The sequence below is a fragment of the Microtus ochrogaster genome, chromosome 5 (genome assembly GCF_000317375.1).
Source record: "Microtus ochrogaster isolate Prairie Vole_2 chromosome 5, MicOch1.0, whole genome shotgun sequence".
NCBI lineage: Eukaryota > Metazoa > Chordata > Mammalia > Rodentia > Cricetidae > Microtus > Microtus ochrogaster.
The window spans coordinates 11098346-11125364 of record NC_022012.1 but is presented as its reverse complement, the minus strand read 5'-3'; the positions used below and the strand labels follow the sequence as shown (position 1 = coordinate 11125364).

General features: G+C 43.3%; 1 protein-coding gene across 5 annotated transcripts in view; it reads left to right on the top strand.

Annotated features, from left to right (window-relative positions):
* The first annotated feature begins 7017 nt into the window (after nucleotides 1-7017).
* Nucleotides 7018-27019, top strand: part of Fat3 (FAT atypical cadherin 3) — a 593378-nt gene continuing 573376 nt past the window's right edge. For all 5 annotated transcript variants that reach the window (XM_026779396.1, XM_026779394.1, XM_026779395.1 and 2 more), the window contains exon 1: nucleotides 7018-8824. The gene's annotated coding sequence lies outside the window, so the exon portion shown is untranslated. The remainder of the gene's footprint in view (nucleotides 8825-27019) is intronic.

Sequence of the window (27019 nt, the reverse complement as noted above, 5' to 3'; positions counted from 1 at the left end):
ACACAAAAAACAAACAAAGTGCACGATTTCTTGTTTTTCTATAGTCTCTAACATTCTAGCACTACTGGCTGAAATGCACAGGCTTACTGAGAATGTTTCCTGGAACTCGCGCTCCTATCCTCGAACTCTGGCTATAAATTACACTGTCATCTTCAAGTGCTATCCGCCAGCATCAGATCAGGATTGAGTCCACACAGTCTGAAGACCAGCGAGCGCTCAGTGCTTCCTTCAGGACTTGGGGGTCACTTGACAGATTTCCACCCAACTCTGCCCTCCCTACCAGACACAAGAGCATCTTTTCAATACCTGCTAAAGTCATTGCTGTCATTCCAGAAACAAGCTCAGAAAAATGTACTGAGAAATAAAAATGTCTGCAGACATTTCTTCCCCTGAGCCTTCCAACTCTAAGAGATAGAAGGCTCTATCAAGTCAGTCAATTTCATCTTAATGGCAAATAAAAAGTTATTGGCACCAGAGTTCAAATATTTCATGAAGAGTAACACTTGAAAAATGGGTAAAATATGTTATTGATTTTATATGCAATTTGAAAAGAATGGAAACACTTCTTATGCAACTCCTGAAGCAGCATTCATTTTCCAGAGTGCTTAATCCTTCTAAGTGATTTGACTATTTCTTAATATCAGGAAAGATTGCATGCAGTCATTTGCCTTCAGATTCCTATTTCCAGGTTTCAGAAACATAACAACGTTTTCCTAAAGATTCATAAATTAACTTCTCTGCTCACATCCATGCAAACCCACACCAGGACAGCCAGGGCTGTGGAGGTGCTGGGCACAGACACTATCCTAGTAATCCACTTCCCTCTGGGAGGCAGATGCCCCTGCTCTCCAACAGCACCTGACACAGAGCAGAAAGCCTTTATTACTTAGGGGCCACACTGTGACATAAAATTTCCTTACACCGTGGGAAGAAGAAAGGGGCCACGTGTCTGATTTCACTTCCTCAGCAGCTCTTTACTTTGCTGGAACCTGGAAGCACACAGCTACACAGCTTTAGGATACTGTGGGCAGTTTACTTCTAGCTGTGCCTACCTAGGCAAAATGAGTTAGCTAATAGAAGCAATTGCCTGGTGATTCAGGCTCAATCACAATCCCCATCCAGAAGCAACCTGGAGAATTTGCAAAATTTGACAGGTTGAGTACTTTCTGATTTAAAGTTGTGAGGAAAAAAATGTGTAATTCTACATCTTGAGAACTTCAGAGCAGGGCTTATGGTTAACTTGTGAGCATTCATAGTGTGTGTGTGTGTGTGTGTGTGTGTGTGTGTGTGTGTGTGTATGTGTGTGTGTGCATGTGTGTGTGCATGCGCATGTGCGCTTATAATATGATGTGTTGTGTGTATGTGCGTATAATGTGCATACGTGTGGCATGTGTGTATAATATGTGTGTGAGGTATGTTAATGAGTACAGTGTGACTACATGTATATGGTGTGTGTGATATGTATGTGTGTGCATGTAATATGTGTATTGTGGTATGTGTCACGTATGACCACATGTACACGGTATGTATGTGGGATAACTGTGCATATATGTTGTTTATGTGTGATGTGTGTGTGATATTGTGTAGTGATATTTCATTTGTATTTTAATAAATAAAGCTTGCCTGAAGATCAGAACTCAAAACAGTCAAACTAGTCAGCCATACAGGCCAGGTAGTGGAGGGACACAATTTTAATCCCGGCAGCCACACTAGGTAGCCATAGAGGCTGGGCAGTGATGGTGCATACCTTTAATCCCAGCACTAGAGAGGAATATAAGGTGTTCTGAGAAAGAAACATGCTCACTTTCAGTCTGAAGATTTCAAAGAGATAAGAGGTCTCTAGTGGCTAGGCTGCTTTGTTTTTTCTGATCTTCAGGTCAAAGCCCAATATCTGTATCTGGGTGTTTTATTAATTGTTCTATAGTATTGTGTGTATACATGTGCAGTATGTGTATTGTGTGGTGTAGCTGTGCATGTAGGTGCTGTAGTATGTGTGTGTGTTACTGTGTATATGTGGGGGGGGTGCGTGCATGTTACAAGGAACAGAACAATCCTGGTGAGAAGATCTCCCATTTTAGCAACTGTGATAATTAGCTTTACATGTCAGCTTCATACAACCTAGACTCTGCGAGGAGAAGAATGCCCGTGAGGGATTGCTTCTAGAACACGCTGGCCTATGGTAATGCCTCTTGTGCTGTCTTGACTGCCTTACTTGATGTGGTGAGCCACAGCATGGAAGTGAAAACAGCACAAAACAAATCTGAATCCTATTATCAACCCTTTGAACACTGAATTTCTGCAGTCATGAACAACAACAACAAAACCATCCTATATGGTTACCAGTGACTTGTAGGTTAGCAGAGAAGAGATAGAAGGTACTGGGCTCTCTTTTTCTGCAACAATGCCACAGGCATTCAGACGCTTGTCCACAGTGACAGTCTCCATATGCAGAAGCCTTGATGTCATTTACTTTTGAGAATTCACGTTGACATGCATGGCTAACATATGGACTGGCAAAATGAAATAGACTCTAATTTATTTAGGCCAAAAAATTCTTCAAGTCAGGACAAATGGCCATTTTCATGAATTAAAAATTTAAATGGCATTAAAATGTTATTTGAGGAAATTTGATGATATTGATAATTAATAATAGCTTGGTTACTCAATTAAAATAAAATAAAAATGCACTTCTCTAATATACATGGTGGCTCATAATCCCAGAAGTTGGGGGTTGGCATCAGATCTCCGTGAGTTTGAGGCCAACCTGGTTGTACAGCAAGCTCCAAGCCACACAAGGCTGTTATATATTAATACCCTAACTTTAAAAGAAGAAAAAGAAAAAAAAAAGAAAAGAATGAAGAAGAAAAGAGAAAAGGAAGTCAACTAATCTAATTTAAATTTTCTTTCTTCCTTTTTTTTTTCCCCACCAACCTTGTGGAAATGGTTTTTCATTCTCTGGTTTTGAGGACCCCTGTTTCAGATGTATTTCTGGTTAACTCTGTGTAACAGTAAATGATGAAGAAAATAATGCCGTTCTTTGTAACAAGTAGACATATTTTCATCTGCACCTAAGATATCTTTTTAAGTAGTTGCACTGGAGAAGAAAATAGATACTGGAGGTGTAATGGCTATGAGATGGGAAAATGGAAAGACAGAATAGGTCCAATTTCTTTTCTAAGATTTAGGAATATGATTAGCTCATTTTTAAGTTGCTTGGCAATTTTCCCATTGATCGGCAAATGAGTAGCAAGTCCCATCCAAAGTCCACACTGGTTATGTGAAGCTCTGAATGCTTCTTCACAATAACATAGAAATATAGTTTCTCAGTAAACTAGTGCACACAAGTGTACCCCATTTGTAACCTACTCACTGTACTGAACTGTAGGGACAAACAGTTAAAAAAAAACATTAATTTGCCCAAAAAAGTTTTAAGATAATAATTTTAAAAGAAAAAATCCTTAAAATGCTTGTGGAAAGACAAGTTCAACGAGAGGCCTGGAGAGCTGTATGAGAACGTGAAGGCGATAAGGTGGGCTCTGGAGGTGGCTATACTCTGGAGAGCTCTATGAGAACGTGAAGGCGATGAGGTGGGCTCTGGAGGTGGCCATACTCTGGCAAGGGAGAGCATTTGTCCTTCAGTACTGTAGACTGAGTATGGACTAAGTCTACCCCAATTATCTCTTATTATCACCAGTCATGGGTAATGCTGGATTTAACGTATGAGTAAAATGGGGCGAGTGAAGAGCCCTCTTCACTAGGGTAGCAATCGTCATGGTAACTAAACAACCCAAGCCATTCAAGTCACAGCTCTTGCCACTGCTACATTATTGTAAAACATGTTCTGATAAATGGTGGTTTCTAAATCCACCCAAGACCCACGAGGGCAGATAACTCATTATATCCCCAGTGCTGAGCAGAGCCAAGTGCACAGCTGCCCAAGAATAATGTTGGAGTGAATAGATGGATCTATGAACACGAATGAATGGAAGGGGAAGAGGAATGCCTGAAAGGGACAGAACTGTACAAGATAAAATGGCTCCTATTACGTTGATTAGTCCACTAGCCCAGTAAAGAGAAAGTTGTACCCCAAGACAGACACAAAATAAAATTTGAAGGATAAAGTCAGATGGTAAGAAGTTTCCTTGAGGAAAGTCATGTAGTTAGATATATCCATGTCTGGTCTGGATGCTCTTTGAAAATAAGGACGCGGTTGCATCCACATTAAGATGCTTAAGTGACCCCTGAATGCTCAGTCTTAAAAACTGGCATGTATATCATCCCCAGAAAGACCCAGGGAACCTCACAGGAACAAAGGGATGGGTGAATTGGAAGGCTAGAAGATATGGAGTTCTGTGAAGCACTGTCTTCTGTAGGTGATGTATTCGGTGTAATTGGACTACCTGAAAAAGACCTGGATACACACACACAAAGGCATGAAATTGGAGGAGATTAATTCGGAACAATAAGGGGGCCTGAAGTTTTGGGAGGGAGATGAGGGGAGGTAAAAGGGTGATTATTTTCACAACGCATTACACATACTTGTAATTAAAAAATTAAAATTAATTTTTCAATTAATTAAAAAAAATTAAACTCTTGCAAAAAAAAAGTTGTGTCAAGGAAGCATATGTATAAAAGAAGGATGCGATGCTCCCATCTTGGCCTGGTAGAAAGCAAGTCTATAGCATGTCGTGCAAGGATCGGTGGAAAATTCGGGAAGAAGTCAGTCTGTGCTTTGGAGTTACCACCTACTGCAGTTCCATAAAGCAGCAGTGACCTACTTCCTCCAGGGAGGCTTCAACTTCTAGCGCTTCGACTGCCTCCCAAATCAGCACCAGAAGTGAGGGATGAGTTGTGAGAAGCTTCACATTCAAACATCAGCACACATAAAGTATGGCTTTATCTGGTCCCCAATATAATGATAAAGCCATGTTTGCTTGATTTAATATTTCGAGGGAAAAACATGTTAACACCTCCTTAAATAGCCCGTTTGGTCACCAAAATATCTCTTAAATAAAAACCATAATTCAGTGTTTACAGGGTTAACAATAAGATAGGCATTACCTCAGATGACATACAAGAAAAATCTTCCCGCACACAGAGACAAACTCAGTGAGACAAACAGGTCTGGATAGAATGTGAGAGACAGAACTGGTCACTGAGAGAAGTCTTACAAGTACATCGATAGAAAGCTGGACATGTATGTAATCCTGTGTGCATATCCATATATATATGTATATATATATGTATATATATATATATATATATATGATATTGAGAAGATACTTTGAATAATAATTTGGCAGTTGCTTAGTGTAAACGACGATTATGAATGGCGATTGGACATGGACAAATGGGTTTACTGCTTCATTCTCTGTGTCACACTGTAGCTTCCATGATGAAAATTTTCATTTTCCCCCTCTTTTGTCCTTTCCCTTTCTTCTCTTAAATTTTGCATCATTTTTTTGGCGGGGGGAGGGTGAATGCAGGGATGGGGGCTGGTTGCAAAGAGACAGGGAAATGAATGGGATCAAAGTGCATGATGTAAACATCACATAGAATAAGTAAATAAAAGAAAGAATGAAAAGGAATAGCAATAGATGCATTCATTAGCTTGGGATTTCCAGAAAGTGCAGTGTGGCAGAAAGACTTGCTGGAGAGACTGGAGAAATGGCTCAGTGCTTCAAATCACATGCTTCCAGGGGACCCTGCTCAGTTCCCAGCTCCCATATCGTGTCAGGCAGCTCCCAATTGCCTCTGTCTCCAAAGGATATGATATCCTGTGGCATATACTCACACTCATATAGGTACATGAAAATAAAAATAGTAAAAATAAATCTTTAAATATTTCACTGGAAGAACTTCTCAGGGAGAGGTGAGTGTGATCCCAGGCGCAAGGAGGCTGGAGGGCTAGAGCCAGAGGGACGGAGAGTGTGTGCACCCAGGTCTACTACTGTTTCATGCAGCAAGGCCACCCCAGAAGCTGTGTGGAACACACTAACCCCTCCATCTACCCATGTCCTATTCACTAAAGATTTCTCAATTTTGAATCTCCTACACGTCTAGATTTCCATTTACACTGAACGCTTCAAAAGACCCCTAGGTGGGAGGTCAGGTACAAGTGAGGCTCAGGGTACAACCCAATCAGTACAGCTTGCCGAATCCAGAAGAGGAAGGTGTTTGTTTAGTGACCTAAGGGGAGAAATAAGGCCCAGAGACAACATATTTCTGGTTTTTCAGCTTAGTGTTTTTCTGTGTTGTTATCAAGTCCAATAGAGAATTTTCATGCTTTCTTCTCTTGTTTATTCTTCATTGAATAAATTTATCCACTACACGAGGATTTATACAGGGTTCTGCGGGTGGAAATTTAAGTATTATAAACCTGTTCAAATTCATTCAGTTCATAGTTGTATCAGTGATGTGACCTCAATACCACAAGTACATAGTAAGTTATGTTTTGAAGAAAGAAATATTTTTCTAATATCAACAAGAATATCTTGCTCCCCCAATTATAGGCCAACCAGAGAGTGTTCCCCTGAATAAACTACTCCACCCACTTTCAGAGAGTCCTTCACCCCCAGGTTGTCATGACCCATTTCTGCTCTCGGAGTAGAGATGGTTTACTACCTACACACTGCCTGAGGGTAGGAGGCAGAGAGTTAGATTTCTGCGCTTATAGGCAAAGTGCCTCTGAGGCATGAGAGAGCTGGACTCCCAGAGCATCCGTGTTCCTCCGGTTACCTGGCCAGCTTCCCAGGAAGGAGGTGGAAGATGGCCTATCCTGCTGCCAACATCACTTCCCTGAGCATCCCAGGAGCCAACCAGCCACCAGCTGACTCTGCCCAAAGTGCTGGCTTCAGGCCGTAGCTCTCCTCCTCATCCCTTCAACAGAAGCACCCGAATGAGAAATGCTTGATTCATTAAAACCTTTGATGCAATGGTAGCTGCCTTGGGTTAGTCAAAAGGAATACACCATATCGGGAGTATATTTATATGACAATAAACTTTCAATGCCTAGGAACGTGCCTGAATAAAAAATAAAATCAGAATTAAATTATGCAAATGACAACTTTTCAGAGAGCAGGTTAGTTTTCTTCTGGCCTGTGTCACGGTGAAGCCCTGGACACCATCATGCTTCTGGCCTGGAATTAGTTGATGTACGAGGAGCTGTCAGTATTCCTTAGTATTTCCATTAACCGCTCAAGGCAAGCGAACCGAGCATGCAGAGTGCTTTATGGGGCAGTCATGGCAGTGCAGAAGGCTGCAGAAGGCTTTCAGGGGGAACGTCCCACCTACTAAGAGTGGAGGGCTTTTTAGAACACGAAGGCCAGCCCCAGGCTTGGGAGCTGAAGACCAGGAAAATAAATTCTATTAGCGCTTCAAAGGGCACGACTGAGGACAAAGACTTTTAGTTGCCACAGACACGGCTCCCCAAAGAGAAAAGCAGGGGTCAAAATAAAAAAAGCGATTTTCTCTGCACAGCAAATCTGCCGACCTGGGGCACCGCTGTAGGTGTCAGTGTCCTGGAGAAGCTGCCTGGGAGAAGGCATTCCAAGCACCTCCTTGGGGTGAGCACCTGCTTCAGGCAAATAGGGGCGGGGCTCAGGCGGGGGCGCAGGCCCAGATAGGTGTAGTTAGGCCGGACTGTTTCAAAGCTCTCAGGCCTGGAGCAAGGGCTGAAGGGCTAGCTCAACTGCAGCAGGGGAGAGTGTGATGGGGGAGGGTTGACATTTGTCAGAAATCCTTGGACTCATGAGGATGACACAGAAGTTAGAGGAACTAAAGAGCTTCCAGTTGGCGTTGCAAATCACCTAGCTCCCCAGAGATCACTCACTCTTCCCCATCCTGAATGCCTGCCCATCCCACATTGTTTCAGATGGGGTGGGGGTGTTGAGTCATGTTACTCTTTAGTCGGATTCCTTCCCACACAAAAGTGATCCCGGGGATCTGAAATACGTGGGAAAGCAATGATAGATAGTCCAGTGTTGGCAGCAGGAGGTATAATGTTTGATAGTTTAACCCACTGCGTTTTCAACTAGCCTGAGGAGCTTGGGTGAACCATGTTGGCCTCATCGTGACTTCGTTTCCTCATCTGTTCCGGAGAAGTCTAGTGCACTCTAGGCAGCGGGATGCAGCGCCAGGGAGATTGAATGTGGTGCGTGCGCGCACGCTCTCAAAACGGCAGGGAGCTCTCCCGGCTACTGCCTCTGCACCGCACTTTGGTGCTTTCTTTCAGCCCAGCGAGGGGTGGAGGAAGCCTCGGCTCTAAAATTAGTCCAGCTTCCAGGAGAGGCGCCCAGAGCATCCTGCTGTGGGCCGCCGCGTCTCCCCGGCCCCCACCCGCGCCCCTCGTCTGCGCGTGGAGCTGGGAGATCACTGGTCGTCCCCCCACGAGGACGCAGCTCTGCGGGGAGGGAGGAGGAGACAGCAAAGCTGGGTCTTGGCAGTACGGCGGCGACAGCGAGGGGGAACCCGGAGCAGCTCCTAGACTAGCAGCAGCGGTGCAGGCTGCCTAAAGCAGACGCGAGAACCGCTCCTCCCGGCAGGCTGCGCTGTGATCTGGGCTGAGCGGTGGGACCTCGCTCCCGGTCCCCCTCCTCCTGCCGCCATCCTCCTCCGACTCCCCTCCTCCGCCCGCCAACCCGCAGCGGTGGCGGCGTCCTGAGCGCCAAGCGCCGGGCACCTCCACTCGCTGCCCCAACCTCAGTCGGGAGCACGCGGCGAGCACTGCGGCGGTGGCGGCGGGGTGGCCAGCACACCAAAGGCCGGAAAGGAAGAGCACGGAGGAAGCGTCTGGTGCAGGAGAGCATCGCCGGCCGTGGCAAGGGTGCGTGAGGATTTTTAGCGTGCTTATTTGGCTGCATGGTGCACCGGCTGGAGCGCACCTTTCTCAGTACCGCCCCAGCTACCAGGTTACAGAGAGGCTGTGATGGGGCCTTCGGCAAGCTAAAGCCACCAGAAAACGTGGGGGAAACTTTTCACCTTGTAAAGTTCCTGCCTGGGTGCTACCGGGAGCTGTGGTCATTTACCGCCACTAGCTAGAACCCAGGGAGGCTCAGCCCTGCGTCAGGAGCCAGGAGATAAGTACGGGAGTTGGTCAAGTTTAGGGCTGGGATTAAGAGGAGAGAGGGCTTGTGCGTCTGCATGCTTGCACACTGCTCTGGGTCCTCACTGATCTGTGGCGGCTGGCTGCAGGTGGATTTGATCAAGTGGCCAGTCTGCTTGGTAGCTGGCGCTTGCAGCATTCAGTGGGAAGGCACAGATGCCAATGGATGCACTTGCAGGACGCAGAAGCGCAAGTTGGGTGCTTGCTAGAGGCGGCTAGGAGTGGAGCAGAGAACCCAGCCTTCACTTCCACCGGACAAGTACGGTAGCCCAGACTGTTCGCCGGTCCTCTCCCCACGTCTGAGTCTTGTCGGTTGGTGAAAGGTACTGAATGGCAGCAGACTTAACTGGTGCGACAGTTTGGCCGAATAGTCAGGAGATGATCCCTGTTGTTTTGACGAGATGGACCCGAATCCTTTGGGAGAAAACATGATTTTGGCGGGCGGGAGAACGGGCTTTGCTATTTGAAAAGAGAATAGCCGGAGTCTGACCATCCCAGGGATGCCGAAGGGCCCTTGCGGCTCCGCGTGGGCATGTTGAAGGCTCACTGTTGCGCGCCCGAAGTCCTTCTGAGGGTGCTGAGCGGGACTGTAGGTTCGCCAGAGTGCAGTTAGGGATCTTAGGGAGCTGGCTGGAGGTGGCAGAGGGGTCCTGGATGGATTTCGCTTGGCGCTCGGTGAGCAAGAGGACTTGGCCAGCTGGGGTCGCTGAGCTAAAATGCATCGGGCTGGGCTGACGAGAGGTGGCGAGCCAGGGTATTTTTAGCAGTATACCACGTTCACCGTTTCTTTCCCCAGCTGACTTTTGTCGCGTGTGTTTTCGGGAATGTTTAAGCACTGACCAGGATTAGACTTTGCAGAAAGCAACTCGTGTTGCTTTTCTCTGCCCGTCTCTTGCTTGTTGTGGTACGCTTGGAGAGAGGATGGGATGCAGAATGCCGGGTGTTCCCGGGCGCGCTAAGGCTCATCTCCTGGCTCCTGCTACCAGAGGAAAGGGGGCGCTCTTGGGTGTGCGTGCTGGTTGTGTCACCCACCTTGAAATACAATAACGAGCAAGCCCGGCCATGGGGCTGTCCACAAATGGACGTGAAGGTAGGGATAGGCTGTAGACAGTGAGGTGGCCGTAGAGGCTAGGAGTCTCCTGGAAGCAAGAAGCGCTGGCATCCTGGAGTGAGGTCAGCTAGTGTTCCCAGCCTTCCTAGGAGAGCCCCACTTAGCCGCCGCGTGCGCTCGGAACCTGGATCTTGCTTGGGGTATTCCCGAACCCGGTATACAGCGGCTTGAGGGAGAAACACTGGACCAGGCGAAGAATGGGCGAGTCTTTCTCTGGTTTCCCCTCCTCCCCGCCCCCAGACTCAGGCGTGTTTGCTTCCAAGTTGGATCCCACTTCCATTTACAAGTGTCAGACAAATCGCGCTAAGCACCCGCTCTCCCCGACTCAGTCAGATGGGAGAGGGCGCAGGGCGGGAGCCTTGCGCCCACCAGGGTCAGCTCCCGCACAGCAACCCGGAGTGGTTTCCTAGCTTTTAGGCCTTGATGTTTAAAAGGTATATAGGAGAAAACTGCAAAGCTCACAGCACTCATGGACACTAGCGTCCCAGTCTTTTATGCTCCTTTCCACAGGCACATTTATTTTTCTGGCCCGATGCTTGTCTTTTCAAAGACGAGTTTGGGTGGTGGGAGGAGGGGCGGGAAACTGGCCGCTAGTCCACCTCGGCGGCTTTGAGCTCCGGCTTTGTTGCCAGGATTTGCTTGCGCCCGGGTCGAGTTAAAATAAATGTAGAAAGACAAAAACGGGCCAGACATACTGCAGGCGAAGCTTCCTTGATTCAGGCGCTGGAAATGGCTAACTGCCATCTAGAAATTGAGGACCCAGAGGCCGGCATCACAGCGTGGATGGAGAGAACATAGCTCCCTGAATGCTGCAGGCACCCAACTCTGAGTTAACCAGTGCCTGCGCGGGGGCGGGGTAAGGGTGGGGGAGGGGCTCAATATGATGTGGAGATTGAATCTCATCCGGAAAGAAAGGAAGGAGATAGGAGAGAGGAGGGAGAAGAGATTGAGAAATAGAAATGATATGGACGCCTAGGAATTTCTGGTCATTGACTACTTCTCTCCACCTAAAACCCTTGCCCTTTTTCCTTCTTATGCCAAAATTGGACAGTTCACGGAGAGAATTTAAAAAAAAACACGCAAGGAAAACAGGGAAACAAAAGACAAAGAGTTTTTTAAATGCGCAATAACTTCTGCTTCCTGGCATGCTTTTTATACAGTGCGGTTGGTGCGGGGGAGGAATTCAATTTTTTTTTTCCTTAACATTGTATAGGGAGAAAAGTTGTCTATCAGAATTAAAGCAAAGAGTTAAAACCAATTCAATCAAAAGTCCCCTTTGTTGTCTGTGGAACTTGTACAATGAATGACGTTGGAGTCGGTTTCTATGTACTGTGCTCTGGAAGGAGAAAGTTCTCAGAACTGTCCCCGCAGTTAATGTCTTCATATCTGAGCAACACAGAACTCTGCCTGGGAGACAGCTGGCCGGGAGATCAGAAATTGGTCAGCTGCTGAGCTGGCTGGATCTCTCATCACTGCAGGTTTTTCACAGCCAGGATGTGTTGACCAGGGATTGGCTTTGCAGCCTTGCCTCCACCCTTGCCCCCTTCCATTTTTATTTATTCTGGTTTCTGGCAGAGACATTTTGGGAATTTTTAAATAGTTGAAACCCAGTCAGTCTGTTAAGTAGCAATTACATTTGTGCTGAGTTAGTAAGAAATGAAACAAGTAGCAATAAACGGGACGTGGTAGGGGTGGGTGCCCATTGACCTGTGTGGTATGTGGGTATTTTGCTAGCTCACGGCTTTTTGTGAGGCCGGAGTTCTTCTGACTGCTCACACAAGAACAGTGGCAGGTTGTGGTATCATCCCTGCGTTCTTCCCATGCTGGGAAAGAGCCTGCTCTAATCTAGATAATGAGTTATGTCAAATGGAAAGAAATAGGCAACCACCATCAAGAATAGGGTCTTTAATCATAACCCTCCAGTCAGAGGGTGATCTGTGAGAGGCTGTGTTGTTAAGGTGTGTTCATGTTTCCTCACAGACCAGCAACCTAGTAACTTTTTCTTGTTACTATTGAGTTGGGTCTGGTGTGCTTCTGTTGGAGCCAGGTGACTGCTGGATGAAAGGGGTATGCATACTAGAGGGGTATGTCTGGTATTTCCCTCCGAGTTACCCGCAGGATTTTCCTGCTGTAAGAACATTGTGTGAGGTTCATGTCCTAGGCTGAGGTGGACTTGCTCCTTTAGCACTGATTTCTTTAATTACGAAAGTGCTATTGATGAGCCCCATCTTTACTGAGTGCAGAAACACCAGAACTGAAAGGGGCAATGAAAAGCAAGGGACCTGCCATCATCTCAGCACTCAGGTTCTGGAGGCAGGCGGATCAGAAGTTCAAGGTCATTCTAGAGTCCACAGTGAGTTCGAGGCTACTAGGCTAGCCTGAACCATAAAACCAAACTAGGTCTCAAAACGAGGAGGGCTAATAAACCCAAAGGCTAGGACATGTTTCCTGTCTAGTTTCTCCATAAGGAAAATAACAAATTACCCATTATAGAGATATGGATTGAAGTGGAATTCCCAAATTAGATTCAACTTTACCTCTTCCACTTAGGGGTTCTCACCAACCCCCAATTCAGTAGAAATTTGAGAGTGAAATTCCTGGGGCGATCATGGAAAATGAAAGAAATAGAGATTGGACCCCAGAACACAATAATCAATCTTAGGATCAAAGTTCAGTCTTCCTGTTGGTGTGATTAGATTGATTTGTTTCTTTGTTTATTATTCTTGAATACATTACATCTTGACCACATCCTCCCCTCCCTCTACTCCTCCCGTCTCTCATACAATACATCCCAACCATAGTTTCCCTTCCCTCCACTCTTCTCCCCACAAGCTCCCCTCTCTCCCACATTTGCTGCTCCTCCCTTTCCCTTCAGAAAGAGCAGGCCTTCCAGGATATCAACCAAACACGGAATAGCAAGTTAAAATAATACTAGGCATAAATCCTAGTCTCATGGCAGAGTGAGGCAACTGAGTAGGAGGAAAAGGATCCCAAGAGCAGGTGAAAGAGTCAGAGACACTCCCATTTCCACTGTTAGCAGTCCCACAAAAACACAAGCCAACAACCATAGCATATATGCAGAGGACCTAGCACAGATGAATGCAGGCTCCATGGTTATCACTTCCGTCTCTGGAGTCCCTATGAGCCCTACTGGGTTGATTCTGTGATATAGAAACCTTGGAAGATTTCTGGGTAGGGTCAAGCATTGTTGTCCCTCAGATATTACCTTCTGAAGATGATGCCTTCTTCGATACAAAGTTACACAGGGGACCTGGATAGGTCTCAAATCTAACTTTCTCAGCCTTCAAACATTCAATATGGTAAACCATAGATTACGTTTAATGAAGGAACTTACTAATGCTTGCTTCTAGGTGTGTTTCTGTTTTTCATTATGCAAGGCCATGCAGATTTTAAGGTAATTAGCCATTTTGTTCTTTTTTTTTTTTACAAGTTGAGTTCACTTTCATTTATCTCTACTTAATCTTTCACCGTTGCTTATATCATTTGAACACCTTTTCTTTTGTTTTAAAAGATAAGACCCTGCCATATGGCCTGGAATTCATATGTAGCCAGGCTGGCTTTAAACTGAGAGTCTTCCTCCTTCTAACTTCCAAGTGTTAGGACTAAAGGCTAGTACCACCATGACCAGAATTCTTAAGATTCAAAGATTCAAATGGGCTACACCCATTGCTTTGAATCTTTTTTTTCTTTTCCTGTTGCAACAATAAAAACAATCTGACCAAAGCAATTTAGGGGAGAAACTATTTACCAGGTTCACAGTTCCAGGTAATAGGCCTGCTCATTACAGTGGCAGGAGCTAGGAACAATTGGTCACATTGTATCCATAGTCAACAAGCAGAGACCAACAAATGCTTGTGCTCAGCTGCCTCTCTCCTCACTCAGTCTACTGCCCAGACCATGGAATGGTCTCCCCACATTCGGTATGGCTCTTCCCATCTCACTTAGTCCAATTAAGGAAATCCCTCAGAGGCATGTCCACCCAAATCTAACCAATCCCTCACTGAGGCTTGCTCCTAGGTGTTCCAGATCCTACCATACTGACCATTAAAAGCAACCTTCATTGCTTTGAATACTCACTGTTTCATTGGTAAAGTGAGAGACAGGCGTGCATCTGCCCTGTAATCAAAACATATTTGCAGTTATTAACTGGAAAAAATGAGTGACAATGAACAGTGCCTCGAATAGAATGGTGAGTGAACATGAGATGGTATGCAATTTTAGGAGGGGTATAGTTTTCATTTTTAGTGAGTTCGCTCTCACAATTTCACACACACACACACACACACACACACACACACACACATAACCATGGAGACTTAACTAAATAAAGAATTAATTTCTTAAGGATGGTCACCAAATTACATATATGTGTGTGTGTGTGTGTGTGTGTGTGTGTGTGTGTATACATATACATATATATAGTACATATACATACATTTAGATGTAGTGATAGTGAGCTGATCATATTCCCCACCATTTATCTCCTTTTATTAATCTTAATGAAGCCTAAACATATAATGTAGTCACTGGACAGGCTAAAGAGGATGTTGGAATGGTATTTGATAGTCTATGAGGGATTCCAGAATTTATACAACCCTTTCTCCATTATCCTCTTGTGGTTCTCCACAGTGCCAAGTACAAACGGGACTCTGGGGTTTGGGAATGTGTCTTAGCTATAGACAAACAGCTAGCTATGGCACAGGGAATTCTGAAGGTGTTCTGTACCTCACTGACAAGACATAAATAAAACCAAGAAAAGGAAATAATCTGCCATGTGATCATGATTCCCGAATATGAGAGGGGGATCTCCATGACTGCTATTACTGCAAGTTTTTATAGCAGGAGTACATAGGATTCTGCTCATCTACCTTTATTTCCTTTTCTGTTTCATTCTTCTGCTATACTAGAGACAAGTGCCCACAATAGATAAGGGAGGCATAACCATGGAGACTTAACTAAATAAAGAATTAATTTCTTAAGGATGGTCACCAAATTACATTTCAAGGACTTGAGAAAACTTGTAGTTTTTTCAATGTCATACAAGGTCAAATGAAAGCTCTGGAGCAGCTAAGTGATCCTTCGTGTTTTAGATGTACTCCGAATTATCAGCCCTACTAAATATCACAAAATACTACTTAACACTTAAGAGCATCTTAAATCCTACCTATGGCAGGCATCAAATTCAGGGCAAATGTGAGTAGTTACAGTACAAATGATAGATTTTTTTAATTGTTTGTTTTTGTAAATATAAGTTCTTGTGGGTTTTGTTTGCTTTAGATCTCTAATGAAGCTGTTTTTGTAGAAGCCTCTTGGACATTTTGGAAACCTAGAACATTTACTGCAACTGCAGGTGACATTCTCTTGACTATTAAAGTATAAATGTATAAGGAACATTTTGGACTTCTAAGATCCATTTCTAGGTGTGTCTGGGTGTCTGTGCTTGGCCATCAGTGGGAGTTGAAGGATGGTAATGACTGACCTCATATGTGGAAAATCGATACAGGAGATTCATACAGCTCACACAGGTCAACTTGCCACCAAAGTGTCTTCAGCCTCTCTTCTCCCAGGAGAACCTCATTTCTAAGAAATGTACACATGAAATTGGGCCATATGCTATTGTATGACTGGTTTCATCAAGAGAGAAAGGTGTGATTCTTTCCCATCCTTGAAGTAAAAATGGTTTATTGTAGCCATCAGATAAAGCAGAATTCAGAAGTGTACAGTATCTCCACTGGAAACCTAACGTCAGTTGGTAAGACTGTAAAAGGACTTCAGAAAGTCAGTTAAATGGAAAATATGCCTAGAATTGAATATAATTAAAGAATGTTGAAGTCTGCTGTCCATATTTGGTTGCTGTACACAGTGTTTGCCTAGTGAACAAGGATTGTGGCTTATTGATAGGAAGGCTTTCTTGGGGCCCATTTCACTCAGGAAAAGCTCATCATTACCTTTGGATCTTCTCAGCAGTTTGAGTTTGACCGTTTGTCATGTCGTGTTTATGACTTACACAGCGTGTTCTCTCATTTCTTCCTTCTCTCCCTCCTCCTTTCTCCTTTCCTCTTTCCTCCCTCTCTCCTTCATTCTTCCCCTCCCCCTTTATTTATTTTTAATTTTGTGACAGTTGGACATGATGTTCTGTTTCACCTCAATGACTACTCCCACACAGCAAGCACAGATGGCCCCCAACATTTTGAAGACCCACAGGGCTCTAGGCACCTCTAGTGCCTCTAAGCGGGGTGCAAGGCAAAGCAGGAACATTCCTAGAAGTTTTGTTTTGGCAGATCATAGGTAACTTGTGGGAAGAATTTCATATTAGTAAAGACAGATTCTATATGACATTTATTTAGTGCTATTATTTATATAAAGCTTTACATTTTTTCCGTGTCCTTTATGTTTTTTGGTCAATCGTTTAGAGGTCCAAATCCCTTTTATTTCTGAGTGTTGGCAAGAAGAATTTTCCACTTCTATAGGAATTTGGAAAATTCTTGTTCTTTTATCCTTGTAGGGTGTATTTCTTTTTGCACTGCATTTGATGATCACAAATGCTCGAGCATGTTGCGGTTAGTGAAGAGAAAGCCTGGGGATGCTAGCAACTAAAGGAGAAAGCTTTAGAGAGAGCCATCAAGGCCCCTTCCAGTCTAAAAGTTTATGTCTCTGCATTGACTTTTCTGTGAACAGCTAATTCTTAAACAGTTTGCAGTAGAACTTCCCAGAGATATCCTCTACCTAGAAACAGTTTAAAAGTATCTTAGAATTCCATAATTTTTTTTAGCATAACAGCTCATTTACCGTCTAACTGAACTAAGAACATGTCACACTATTAGCTCAGCTGAGGGTCTATGCTGGCCCTTCATACTGCACCATTGCTGGGGAAAATGTATTTAGTGTGGGTTTATTTTCTGGTGATAATTTTTTGCCTTGTACATATTAAACAATGTGGCTACTGACTCTTCTAAATTTATCTTTCTCTTCTGTATGGTATTTGTCAAGTAGGTAAAAGGAAAGTCATATGTGTGTGTGTAAATACGCTCAGGAAGAGAGTGAATTGAAATAACACAGGCTTGTAAGCTGCTTAAATTGTACAAGGAGACAGGAAAGCCTTAGAGTTCCCTTCAGGAGAGAGTAACTACACTTGAGTAAGGAAACTGGGCAATATAAACATTTGAACAGGATAAGTATGGTAACATGTATTTCTGAGATTGCCTTGAATTATCCAGTGATTAGATCGTTGTCTCTCAGTTTGAAAGAGTAGACTGTGTGGATGGGATTACTTGGGTTAATCATATTATCCCCAGATTGTGTTCAGCAGTGCACACATTCTGTACAATTTGTACTCTGTATATTTTTGCTAAATTTTCTATATAGTAGAAAGAGAGGGGGAGATGTCAGTGTTTGTGAGATTTTCTTCCTTCTCAGAGCTCATCAGTGGTTATTATAATAATCAAAGCAGATAGTCTAGATTGTTTGATGCAATAGCTGCATTTTCAAATGTTGACTATACATTTACATTTTCCCAAAGCAAATCTTACTTTAAATGTATTCAGTTAGTGGACGTGGCAGTCTTGAAAACTTTTTATTTAAGTGAAGAATATTTTGTCTCTCAATAATCCATCTGTTTCTTAAATTTAGGTTGGGACATGAGATTTTTCAAAAAGAAACAAGAGTGTGTGCATTGTGGAAATACACATTCCTTCAAATATATGCTATTGGGAAAGAGTTTGCCCGTTATCCTCTATACTGCTTTGAGGAAAAGCATCAGAGGAAAGGGCAATTGGGGAAGAATTAGTTCCAGCACTTTATCCTAGGCAGAGGCAGATGATCGATCTCTATGAGTGTGAGGCCAGACTGGTCTATAAAAAGAGTTCAAGGTCAGCCATGGTTATGTGGGGAGACCTTGTCTCAAAAAAAAAAAAAAAAGTAAGAAAATAATATGCAAATGTACACCTGGTTTTGATATTGAGAAAATGCTAAAGTTTAAGATTACCTGGAGAGTTGGTCAAGGATAATCCACCCCAGGCTTACATCTCTGGCCTTGTCAGGTTGCTTGTGCAGACACTAAGGAAGGCTGATGCCCATCTTAGTCTGTGGAAACTCCATACTGATCTTCTGGAACAGTTGCTCTTTTCTTTGTCTTATTCCTTCATAGTTGCTTCTTGTTCACTTTGTCCCTTCCCAAGTTCCTGTGCCCTCCAGATGGGCTTGCCTGTGTCTTATCTCCCACGTCCACCCCCAAGTCTTGTGGTCACTGGCTAATCCGCATGCCCTCATGAAGGTCGTGTCTGCTCCTCGCATCCTGTGTTCTCACATCTCTGCACTTAGACGCCATTACACTCTGTAAAAGGGTGATCTGAAGAGCTAGCTACTTCAGGTTTGGGATACATTTATTTTTTTTAATTTTAGACATGGAATAACATTTCATGGAGCATAAGTTTCCACTCTCAGTGTTATATCAACATGGAAAGATCAAAATTTTGGAGAACGTCAATCGTTCAGGTTTAGCACCATCAACTTTATTATTCCAAAGCTTTTTTTCTGCAGCCCCCACAGCTGCATGGCTAAGCTGGTGTCTCTCCCTCTGCATGAGGCAGCATTGCTGGGATTCAGTGGCATCTCTCCAGTGTTTGGTTCTGTACTCTTATTAGTACTAGACCTGGCCAACATTTAATATTTAAAGTTGAATGATGATTTATATTCAGTCTGGGCAGTGATTTTGACTTTCACTATTGAATGTATAAGGCCAGATATTAAAATTTATCCCTGTGAGGTGCTAGGATCCTGTTCCATTTAGGATATCTGTTTGAAGTCCACATTTTGTCTCTGAAAGAAAAGTCCTTTGAAATATATACTTAGTTCTTGTTGACTGGTCAGTCAGGACCATGATACTTCCCTGAATGTTCTCACTCCATGTGATAAAGACAACCCTGGAGGCATGTGCCTGTGATTGCTTACCTTTTAAAAGTGCAGCATTGCCTGCAAGGAAGTGCTGATACAAGAATTATCTACATCACAGTGTGTTTTTCTGGAGCTTGATGTCCAAAAAAGATGAAACAGGAATACCTCTCAGAGGCAAGCTCTCTCTCTTTCAAGAAACAAAGAACGCATAATGAAGAATGTTACTACAAGGACCTTTGGAGACCTTTTCTAGTTAGTATTTAAACATTGCAACACTTGTAAATGCTGTGCTATAACTACTATCACACTAAGTTACTCTCCACCCACCTCATAAGGGGTTAAGGCACTTCAGTACACACTGTGAATTCATATTCTGACCATTGTGGGCAAGAGAATCAGGATTTGCAGGATGGCTATACAGTGTCTGTGGTTCTCTAAGTTCATCCATGTCCATAAATCCAGCAGTGACATGGTGGTTAATAAGAGGATCCATTAAAAATCACAGCTTGTTATATTTTAGATCTTTACTTTTTAAACATTATACTGCAATATGGGTGTCATCTGAAGGCCAGGCCATTCATATCAACACGCAAACAGGTGTGTGTCTCAGGAATGTTATACTATACAAAATGTTCAAAAACCGTTCTTGAATGAATGGTAATTGGAAAAAAAATTGTCTTTCAGATACCTTGTCATTCTTTGAGCTTAACAAAATCTCCTTAACATCAGCTTCATGGGAGCATGAGAAATATGTAGTGTTCTTAATTTCTTTTTAAATGAACTGTGTCTATTGAGATTGGGCTTGAGGAACACTGAGCATAGTTCCTGACAGTAGATGTGGGTATTTTAAATTCCCAAGTCTTGTGTGTGTAGCATTTTCTCCCAGCATGGGTCAGGATTGTAGGTGGAGAGATGGATCTGTTCTTTCTGGGAGGATTTACGGGAAGGAGAAGATGGTGAGTTAAGCTTTTCACACTTCTGTGCCTCTGCCTCTGGGGTTGGTGTAGTTGTCTGAGGCTGTGTTTTGTTAGCCATACCCTGTACGTGTCCATAAGCAGATGAGCGTGAGAGAGAGAGCACACAGGGGCTGATAGGGCAAGCGCCAGTCCCAGTTTTCCCTATTAACTCATGAAGCCTGCTGGGCAGCAGCAGGCATTACAGCTACTTAATTGTGTGCTAGGTAAGCCTGGCAGAGCGCCAACATCCTGCTGGAGCAAGAATTACACTAATCAGCTGGGAAATACTGCGTGTATTGATTAGAGTTGGATTTTGTTATGCAAAAAAAAGAAAGAAAGAAATCCTTATAAATACTGGGAAAGTAATGGAGAGTCATTAAAAAGGCAGAGAGTTAATTCCCAGGTCTTTCCACGAAAGGGCATTTGAGCTTTAGCCTCCATGCAGATTTCCGGGCAGGCTGCGCTGGTCTGAGCGCTGAGCCTAAATGGTGTGATCAATGTTACCACTCAGCTGGAAAGAGAATCTATGGCCGTGGGCAGGCTGTGTCAGTGGCTCAGTGACCACTGAGACTAAAGCCACTTCATGATGACTTTGCTGACGGAAGTCCTCCCTATTGTTTGGTTTGGAGTGTTTTATTGTTCATGTTCTTGCTAATAAGAGACACTCATTATTAGTGTCTCTGATCAGAACTGAACGCCAGTAGGCAACGGTGAGGTAGAATTGATTACTAAAAACAGCAGTATGGGTAGGGCTCAATTTAAGGGTACACACTTTATCTGGCAGTGTCAAGACTTGATCCTAAAGCTCTGGTCCACACAAAACTCCCGTTCTAGTAAGTGAACTACAACATTCTCTCAGAATCTGGGCAAAAGCTAAAAGTTGGACCATGAGCACCATCAGCCTGGACTTTGGATAATGCTTACCTTGTAGTATAATTTTGAAATTTAATAAGATTCTAATTTCAATAAATTCTATTACTATCGTATTGTACATGCATCCTTTAAAATGAGGCTCAGTATGTGCTGAAATGCCTTAACACTTTCGAGTGGTTCTCAACCTGTGGGTTGTGACCCCAACAGAGCTAACATCTGTTAGCCTGCATATCAGATAGTTACATTATGATTCGTAACAGTAGCAAAATTACAGTTATGAAGTAGCAAAAAAATAATTTTACAGTTGGGGGAGTCACCACAACATAAGGAATGGTATTAAAGAGTTGCAGCATTTGGTCTTTCCGGAACCATTGCTTTAGGACATATGTGGACAGTAACTAAGTGTGATAATGGTTATTCTAGAGATATTTTTGAGAATTGAGTGTTTGTGTTTTCCTTTGTAAGGAAAGGGGATAATTTTTATAGTCTTTGTTTAGACAGAATGACACTTTTTTCTAACTCATCAAAATACGTTTTTATCCCCAAGGCTTTTGAGTAAAACTGTTCCATCTTAACTTGCCTCAAGTACATCTTGAGAAAGACCTTTGGTGCTTTAGAAAGAGTCAGTGATGGTAATCTGATCAGAACGACTGGAGGAGACCCTATGGTGAGCAATAACCTTAAGGTCTGTTGTTGTAGCTCCTGGAAATCAGAGTCCAGGAAGCCTGCACAGGGCTAGTCTACTCTGATCCTAGGAGTCATGGTGATCATGAAGAAGAACTTCTCTGCCCACCTTCTCCCTGTGTCCTTCAATGTCTCATCTATGAAGTAGAGATAGGAATAGTGTTGTCCGATGCTAACTCCGAGGAGCAATTTCACTGCACCAGCTTTAATAGGAGACAGTTTGAGAAAGGGAGGATGTGACTAAGAATCGTGAGGAGCAGAACAATTCATCAGCTGGTTCCTGGTTCCTAGGAAACTGGAAAAGGGGTTCATGAAAGATTGGTATAGGGACTCATGTCTTTAGGACTTTGCCTCTGTACCATTTCCAGTGCTGCTTGCGTTTATCAACAATAACAACTAATAGTGGTAGGGGTCTTCTGTGTGTATTCCCTAGTCCATCTCCTAAACCCGGCTGGGTTCATATTATTCTATCTCGGCTTTATAGATGGAACACCAAAACACACAGGGAGAAGGTGGGCAAAGTCTGAGTGCTAATGCTAAGATGTGTAGTTAGCTTCAAGGCAGAGAAGTCGTAGTTTTTTTTTTTGGGGGGGGGATATAAATTTAATCTCAGAATTTCATGATTACAGTGTGGTGGGGTTTTTTTGTTTTTGTTTTGTTTTTTATTTTATTTATTTTTTTGAGACAAGGTTTCTCTATGTAGTTTTGAAGGGAGGCGGTGGCAGGGAAGAGACAGAAATCTTTAAATAATAAATAAATAATAATAAAAAAATCCCAGTACTTGGGAGTCAGAGGCAGGCAGATCTCTGTGAGTTTGTTGCCAACCTGGTTGACAGAGCGAATACCAGGACAGGCTTCAAAACTACATAGAGAAAAAAAAAAAAAGAAGTCGTAGTTTTTATGATCAGCTGATGAGTGACGTGTGGGCAATGACCTGGCTCAAGAAGTGCTGGAATCAGGATGCTAACCTGGATTTTCTCAACTGGGTTTCTAGTAGATCCTTAGCTGGACGAGAGGTACAGTATTCCTAGAGAAACTAGGCTTCAGTATCCAAAGACCCAGAGAAAGTTCTCCCTCCCTTTTTTCCCTTCTTCCCTCTTCCCGTCTTTCTTTCCCCCTCCCCTGCTCCCTCATCCTTTCTGTCTCTTTCCCCCCTCTGTCTTCCTAAGTCAGCATTGACTAAGAATGGACAACTCTGTGACCTTGTGATCTCATGGTAGGTAACTGAATCAGGGACACCCAGCAAGGCCTATTTCTTTGGATTCTTCTCTCCCACTCTGTGTTCCTTTATTTTGTGTGGCAGGATCGCTCTGAAATGAGGGTCTTCTATCTCCATGTAGGCCAGAAAAATCCTTTATGGCCAGGTCCTACATGGAAAGGTAAGGAAGTTGGAGTTATACTGTTAAGTTTTGAAACAACTTTGAGGAAGAAAGTATGTACTTTCCATAACCACCTTGGGATAGAGGAATCTAATTTCTGTGACCTGCTTGGGGAAAGAGAGAGATAATAGGAATTTAGAGACCTTCCCTTCCAAGACTCTTTCAGTTCGTTCAAGTACAAGTTCATTTTCATGCACTGTCCTTTGGGGTATTGTTTTGAGCCCTAAAAAGTTTCTGAAGTTTGAGTGTATACCCAGGGCAGCTGGAAGCGCACGGAGTCCCGCAGGGAGTCACAATACAGGTGCTCTCTTCTGAAAATGACTGCCCTTCCAGTCATGTGACAGCACAAAAGGCCGTAGGAAGGAAAGGGGGCTCTGATACACATGGTGTCCACTCCATCTGAAGAATCTTCTCCACCTGATGGACTGACTTTGGAACCATTCTGGTTCTGGTCTGAAACTGAGCCATCAGGTTCCCAGTGACTCACTCAGAGTTCGCTGTAAATTTTTTAAATGGGAAGCTGGAAATCTGCCTGCTTTCTCTGGGTTTTGGCTTTCTTTTGTTTGACTGGTTGGTTTTTTATTTTTGTTTTGTCTTTTTGTTTTGTTTTGCTTTGCTTTGGTTTTGTGGGTTTGTTGTTGTTGTTGTTGGCTTCTCAGATGAAGGTAAATAAAAAGATGGAAAATAAAAGCGTAGAAATCTGCATTAGCCTGATTAGGGGTCTGATTTGCATAAAAGAATCTTGAGCACAGTTGCCCTCTGGCTTTAGACCCTGCTTTTTCTGAACTCCTCTTATCTGGTCCAAGGTCATTTCTAAAAGGCTTCCTGTTTCATAGGAAAGGACTTACTGAAATATTAATCTCATTGCCTGAAGTAGACTCATAATGTCTGCTGAATAATTTGAGGCCCTATCAAAATCACTAACGTAAAAGTTGCTATTATGCCTTTGGAAAAGTGGCACAGGGTCCTGAGGACCTTTGCTTGATACAGTGACAGAAGACAGCTCCCCGCTTTGCAATCTTTTCTTTCCTAAACTAATCTCGCCAGGGTAAGTTGCATGTCTAAGTATTATGAAGCAGATTTTTTTCTCTTTTAGCTTTACATTGCATTTGATGCATAGAACTGGGAAAGAAGTAAACTCCTGACATTTTAAGCTTGGCAACATCTTTATTTATTTTTTTGAAAGAATACACAGAGCTTGAGTATTTTCTTGAGTGCCTTTGCCATTTGTCACTGTCTGTACAATGTTGCTATTTCTTATCCCTTTTGTTACCTCCGCTGTGTGTGGTGATTTCATCAGTGTATTGACAAGTAGTGGCATTCTTCAATCGCAGGGGTGAAAGTTTCCCCTCTCCCTTGTTAGCATCTAATGATAATAATACTTGCAAGCACAGTCCTTAGAATGAAGTTGACAAAACAAAAACAAACCCTGAATGTGATGGAAAGCTTTTGCATGATGATAGAAAACAGCCCCAGGCTGCAACAGAGATGCTGCGAGTGAGTTTGGCTTGTCTTATTGACATATTGGCTTGTCTGTTGTGAGTACACGTGCATTATCCTTGACTCAAATAACATACATCAGCTGGCAGCTTACCTGGAAACACCCTTCAAAGTTCCTGTTACTGTTCCTTTCCGTTGATCTGGTTCACGGAACGGCTCAGTGGGTCTTTGCGAATGGTATGCAGTTCACTTTATACATACATCTACCCAGACCCACTGCTGGAATAATTTTGTATTTACTCCGGAGAGCAGTTTTGCTTAAAGTCACAACAAAATAAAGCGGGGTTAGAGACAGCCAGCATTGCTGGTCCAGCCCCTGTGCTTTGTGGCAACTTATTGCTATGCAAATGAGATTCAAAAAGGTCATCCCTTTAGCAGTTGCTCTAGCCCTGGTGTCTACTTGATATTCCTTGGCCAAACTTACTAACATTCATTCCTGAGCAATCCTGGACATTTAACTCTTTGTTGGCTTTGAGCTGGCTGCTTGGGGTTTCTGCATTTCACAGCACTTTGATGTTTTCTGCTCAGGAACCTCCTCCCAACGCTCTTCTGTAGAAGTTAGAGAGCCATGGGCTTCTAAGATGCAATTGTTTGTGCTTGGCAAAGACAGGATTGCAGGAGTTCATTTGTGAAGTTTCTTTTACTGCATTAAGTATTTTAATCCTTATCGCATAATGTAATTCTAGATCAGTATTTTATTCATTCACATCTCCAAGGCGTTCTCACAGATATTTTTATAGAATACTGTGTGCCTATGCTGGTAAAACGTTCCCAAATTAACTTAAATCACATGATCTGAAATTCAAATCTGATTTTACTTGATTTGGCAGGAGCATTGATAGTAGTCAGTGAAGATGCTGGCATCTAACTTCAGTTTAGTGAGAACTTGCACTGAGTTCAGGTTCTTGTTGGGACTCTTATCTGCTTGATTAGTTAGTGTTTGTTTATCCATGTTTGCCTTCACTTGTATAATAGGTAGATTTGGTTTTGTTGTTGTTTTCTCTTCATAATGCAGGGAATTGAAGCCTGGCCCTTGTGTATGAGAGGGAAGCATTTGACCATGGAGCTGTATCCTAAGTTCAAATGGGTGTGTTCTTTAAGGGGTTCATCCATCTCCTATTGTAATTGATGTTGAATGAGCCTTTCTCAGCTTGCAAAGTCGCCCTCTCTGAGATGCTTAACTTGAGATAATTAGCATTATTTCGGTAGTAAATTTCATTTGGACACCTGCAGACCCAGAGATGTCTAGATTCTTGGCTTGCACAGGCATTATGCCTAGAGTAAAGCATGGGTTTTACCAGATATGAAGCTTTAGGAACTAGAATGTCTCCCCCACATTAAGAAGAGGAGGTACCACATTGATTTCAAGGGTGATTTTTTTAACACAACATCCTAGTATGAGCATCTGACTTTCTTACTCTTCAAGAGTTAAGAGGGCATCTCTGGACTAAGTATTGAAATGTATACAAAACTCATTCAGGATGCTACACTTGGCTTTTATAAATCATAGAAAAAGTGTCTTATCTAAGTGTCTGCTGCTGCTGAAGAACTGCTCAGATAGCTCATAAAGACAGGTTATCTTCAATTCTGCTGAGGTAGCATTACTCCACAGTTTTGATGAAGGGCATTAGAAAATGGCTAATGATTAAAGTAGTGGAACAGTATTTAAATGACCATGTAAGTGTAGCATTTGAAGTCAAAGTTAAAAAGCACCATTTAGTCGGGCTCTCAAACTCCACCCTGTTTTTTTCTGACTCACTCTGCATATAGTAGAATGGGAGAATTCTGCATGGGCAGATTGCTGGGCTCTAGAAGAGTCGGGGGGGGGGCGGGATAAAGCAATTGCTCCCAAGAAACTTAACTTCTGAGGAATGAGATAAAACCTACAGATAACTCAAAGGAATATGGGACACTTGCATTTCAACCACACTAGACCTGAGGAAGGTGCAGCCCTGTCTCAGCAGGGAAAAAAGCAAATGGAAAGTAAAGTTTGGTATGGCTTGGTATATCTGTAGTGAATACCAGACTCAGGGGGCAGAGGCAGAAACATCAGTTTGAGACCAGCCTGGGATACAAAATGAAACTGCCTCAAAGCTAGCTGACGGATGAACACAAACAGAGGAGCTGGAAAGGAAAGTCCTGGCCTTTGCAAGCCGGAGGACCTGAGTTCAAGGGCAGAGCTCATGTCAGAAACAAAGAGATTGTGATACATGCTTCGCTGTCAGGACAGGTGGCGGCGAGTGGATCCTGGCGACCCGCCAGACAGCGAGTCTAGTCTAAACAGCAAGCTCCAAGTTTCAGTGAAAGACACAAAGTGGCCAGCCCTGAGGAATAACACTGAAGGACGATGTCATATTTAGTTGTATTTTCTAGATAATGACAAGGAGTATTTGCAGGGCCTTCTTCTTTTTCTTCTTCTTCTTCTTCTTCTTCTTCTTCTTCTTCTTCTTCTTCTTCTTCTTCTTCTTCTTCTTCTTCCTCTTCCTCCTCCTCCTCCTCC